Raw genomic sequence first — 5,183 nt, 5'->3', positions numbered from 1 at the left:
GAAATCAAAGAATTTGATCCCATGCTTCCAACAATATTTGATACCTTCATAACTGATATACTACCTTTTAGGTATATTAATTATGTGAATAATGTGCTTCTAGACTTTGATATTAAATAAATAAGCTTACTAATATACCATTGAAAATTACAAGTTGTTTAGGGCTTGTTTGGTAGAGAATTCCTATTTTTTTTTTTTTTTTTTTTTTAGATTCACTAAGTTATACAAATATGTGTTTGATAGACAACTCAAATTCTATTTTTGAAAACTGTTTTCAGATTCTGTGATCCAAACAATGTAAATTTTGAAAACAACATTTTTTGCTTTCATTGTATCTAGATTTTGAATTTTAAACTTTAAAATGCGGAATTATATTAAATAAAGATAAAAATATTTAGAAATATAATATGTCAGGTTATAAACTCAATCGATGTTTTAAAAAATATAATATGTATTATGTAATATATTATAAATTTATAATATTATAGAATAATAATCATACAATTTTTTAACATAAATCATATTAAAAATGAATGAATAATAGTTTATTGTCAGTTAAATATTCGTGGATAACAAAAACTAGTTTTGTGATTAATAAATATATATAGTATCAAACACATTTTAAACAATTGTTTAAATTATAATTTAATTTCTAGATCTTCTAACAAACACATATCTGAAAATATGAAATACAAATATGTTTTCATTGAATTCCTTGTTTTCAAATTTTCTTCTAAAGAGACCCTTAAGTGTTTAAGATTTAAGGTATTTAAGTAAAGTAAATAAAGGGTTGGGGAAGTTTTGTAATTAAATGAGTCTCCATTTAATTAGGGCTTTATATATCACTTTAAATTAAAAAAGAGGGAGGGGTTGTTGCACACATAAGAACACACATCTAGACAATGAAACTTGAATCTGTAGCCATGAGAGAGAGAAAGAGAGATTGAATTTGTTGTCGTCCAGTTGAGTCTCGGTTTAGAGGATATGAACGGTAGTGGATATTCGCCGTCGAAGGTCTTGCTTCAATGGTATATTTCGGTGTGGGTGGTCTCGGCTTGCAGGTTTTTAGGAGTTGTTTGAGAAAAGAAAATAATAGGGGTACTTTTGGAATAAAGAAACGTGAAATATCATAATTAAAATATTGCCATATTTGCAAAATTTCAAAAGTTGAAGACATACTTGCTAAACCCTGTTCTTAAATTGCCACCCATTAAAATTTTCCTAATTTAAAAGATGGCTTAGTATTAAATGTGGTAGCCATTGATATAATTGAAATTTCATGAAATTTCTAAAGATTTTGTAAATACGAAATTTCGTCATGAAAATAACAAACATACTATTCATGTTAGTATGTTTTTGAATTTGATTAACCTCAAAATTCTCTCACCAGTCTTATGAGATACAATGTAACTATTAGAGCCTGTTTGGGAGCTCAATATTCTATGTGAGGAGATGATATAACCCCTATATCACCGTTTGACCAACTGATATATCATCTCCCCTTTTCAATTCCTTCAATATGTGCATACAGTAACTCTCATTTAACAACTCTCTCGGCTTCTCCACCCCCTCCCCTCACTTCTTATGTCTCCTCCCTTCTCATACCCGATCGTCACTCTTGTCACTCTCTTCCCCCCCGCATGCTCTTCCTCTTTTGAAATTCGATTGTCACTCTCTCCCCCTTTTTCCTTAAGTTTTCCTTTTCGGTGCACTCAATTTGAAACCCTAAAGCTTCGTTTCTTTCGAGCGATCTGAAACTCCACCCCAGCCTCTCACTTCCCTCACCGCTTCTTTCTCGAATACCCACGACAGACCCTTATCGCTTTCCTCGTGCTCGTCATGCATTTGATTTCACATCTCGTTCGTTCTGTGTGTTGGGTTTCTGGGGTCGATGTATGTTCGACCTCCGAAAAAATGAGGTGAATGCTTGGTAGGGGTCCATGGTGTTCGAATCGAGACTTGATGGGGGGAGGTCAACCGTAATTGAGGTATGTTTTCGAAACCCTAACATTGGCCAATGATGCTTATTCTCATGCCATCATTTTTTTACATATTATATAAAATGTTTTGGATAAGGATTGGTTTTCAGGCTTTATTTCTTCGTTACATATTATGAATCGATCGTCCTTTGAGATCTTGCATATTGACATGAGATTTTGGCTTCTTTCTGTGTTCTGCTGGTTTGATGAATTTGTTTTTTTTCTTAAGTTTGCTGTTGCTTGTAGTTAATGCCCTTCGCCTTTGTTTCAATAGTAATATTTACTTCAACTAACTTCATTTAATGCCCTCTCCATTAATATTTATTTGCTATTGAACATAATTTCTTTCCCCATTTTATTCACTGTCTGAACTGAGAAGTGTCTATTGCCCACTGTCCTCCTTGCCGATTATGGTGAGTGATTCCTTGCTCCATCATGTTTTCATGAAATATACTCACGGTATGTTGATGGTCGGAGCTTCACACAAAGAAGAGAGGGAGATGGAATCAATAGTTGGTGGCGAAGAGTGGCTGAAAGGAGTTAACGATGAGCATTGGTGACTGGTTGAAGAAATTGTCTCGAGGAGGACTGCGTGCGTGAGGTTGAAGATGAAGGTGGGGCTTATGTGGATGGTTGCTTGAGAAACAAATCTTGAAGAAAGGTTCTTTTAATCAATCTCTTTTACTTATTTATTTAATTTTTTAACTCAAACTAAAAAAGAATATATATATTTTAATTCCAAATCCAACATATATATATAAATATATACATATTTAATCCCTTTCTTTTTTCCTCTTCAAATTTCAAATCCCTTTTTGGATAAAAAAAAATCTAAATCTTTTTGGAAAAGTAATTTAAACCAATTATCTTAATTAATGGATTCAATTTGATTCCAAATATCTTCTCCAAATTTTAATTTCAATTTCTTCGAACTATAACAAAATTGAGATAATGTGACATTCGCAAATTTTCCTTTAAATAAATATAAATTTCAAAATTTTCTTCTAAACAAATAATAAAATTGAATTATCCTTTTACAGTAATTCAATTCAATTTAACTTCTAAAATTCAAAATATTCTCAAATCTTACAAAATACTGAATTTAAATTACCCACACATTTGGGGCATTACAATGCAAAATAGCATGACCCCATACAGATATTGGAAATTTTGTTCTCATAAGTAATAGTCTAACAATTAATTGTAAACATTTGATAAATGATTCTGCTAAACCATTTTGTGTATGAACATGAGCTACATGATATTCAATACTAATCCCAATTGACATGCAATAATTATTAAATGTTTGGGATATGTAAGCTCACCAGCATTATCAAGTCCAATGCTTTTGATTGTATAATCAGAAAACCATGTTCTTAATTTGATTATTTGAACAAGTAATCTTGCAAATGCAAAGTTCCTATTTGATAATAAATACACATGTAACCATCTACTAGATGCGTCAATTAAAACCATGAAGTATTTTAATAGTCTACTTGGTGGATTAACAAGTCCACATATGTCACCATTAATTCGTTCTAAAAATGTAGATGACTCATTTCTCACTTTAGCTGGTGATGGTTTAATAATCAGTTTTCTTTGAGGGCAAGCAATACATGATAATTTATTAGATTGAAGAATTTTCTGGTTATTTAATGGATGTCCATAAGAATTTTCAATAATCCTTCTCATTATTATTGACCCAGGATGACCCAATCGATCATCCTAAACATTGAATATATCTAGATTCATGAAATTCAGATTCATGGTTGCATATGTTTTAATTACTCGTTTATGAGTATAATATAGTCCAGAAGAAAAAGTAGGTAGTATTTCCAATATACGTTTTCCATGTGAAAGGATAGATGTAATATAGAGATAGATATTTTATATTATTTTTATTGTTAGTTTCAACATGATAACCATTTTGATGTATATCTTTGAAACTCATAAGATTCTTTTTGACTTACGAGAGAACAAAGCATTATTAATTGTGAATTTTATTCCTCTAGGTAAAATAAGGTTTGTTTTTCCAAAACCTTCAATCAAGTTTGTAAAACCTGATATTGCATTGATATTTGCTTCAAACATTGTCAATTTAGAAAAATATTTTTTACTTTTAAGTATTATGTGCGTAGTTACACTATCTGCCAAACATAATTCTTTATTATTCATCTTTGAGTCAGCCAAAATATGAGAAATGTCCATGATTCTTCATTATAATAGTAAATCTCAAAATTAAAGACAAAACTTGAAATATAAATATTCAAAATTAACTTGCAAATATAGAAAAAGAACTAAAACATCAAATAATATAAGTTTTGGATATTATCACAATTAAAGGAAGTATTTGCTACTCCATGAATAGCACCAATTGTCTCTTCGAAGACTTAAAGAAGACAGCAACATCCAAATGCATCATGTCGGAAGGGTCAAATATATCATCTTGATATGCAAAGTTTGCTTCTACTTTTTTCCTTTTCTCCTTCAATGAGGCTTGATAGAGATCAACTAAGTGTTTGGACGTACGACAGGTATGGGACCAATACATCTTCATACTACATCGAAAGAATTGATTTTCAACACTTTTAGAGCTCTTATTTTGAGGAGTTTTTCCTCTATGATCATCACTATTTGTGGTTTTCTTAAAATTTGAATGATTATTACCACGAAAAGAATAATTGTTTCTTCCTCTACCACGGAATGGACCATGACCACAACCACGACCTTAACCTCAACCATGATTATTAGAAATTACAGCATTCGTTTCAAGGAATGGTATTGCTCCAGTTGGTAGAGACTCATGGTTTTTTTTTTTTTAATTAACAACTCATTATTTTGCTCAGCCACGAGAAGACATGATATAAGTTCATAATATTTTTTAAAATCTCTTTCTCGATATTGCTGGTGTAGGAGCATATTTGAGACATGACATGTAGAAAATGTCTTCTCTAGTATATTTTCAACAACAATTTTCTCTCTGCATAATAACAATTTTGAACTTATTTTAAATAATTTGGAATTATAATCACTTATTGATTTAAAACCTTACAACCTCAAGTACATCCAATCATAACAAGCTTTAGGAAGAATTACTATTTTTTTTTTTTATAACCGTATCTTTATTTTAAACTTTGCCATGGGACATAGAGATCTTTTACTGTAAGATATTCAATCTTTAGTCTCTCATAAAGATAATATCAA

At 30.6% G+C, this 5,183-nt stretch overlaps 1 long non-coding RNA gene across 1 annotated transcript; it reads left to right on the top strand.

The window, feature by feature from the left end:
- The first annotated feature begins 1,400 nt into the window (after positions 1 to 1,400).
- On the top strand, positions 1,401 to 3,271 carry LOC120091642. Its single transcript, XR_005485765.1, has 2 exons — positions 1,401 to 1,988; positions 2,359 to 3,271. It is a non-coding gene; the product is annotated as an uncharacterized LOC120091642 (long non-coding RNA).
- Positions 3,272 to 5,183: the final 1,912 nt, after the last annotated feature.

The sequence above is a fragment of the Benincasa hispida genome, chromosome 11, assembly GCF_009727055.1.
Source record: "Benincasa hispida cultivar B227 chromosome 11, ASM972705v1, whole genome shotgun sequence".
Lineage (NCBI taxonomy): Eukaryota > Viridiplantae > Streptophyta > Magnoliopsida > Cucurbitales > Cucurbitaceae > Benincasa > Benincasa hispida.
The sequence above is the reverse complement of the archived record's forward strand: the minus strand, read 5'-3'. Positions and strand labels throughout refer to the sequence as shown.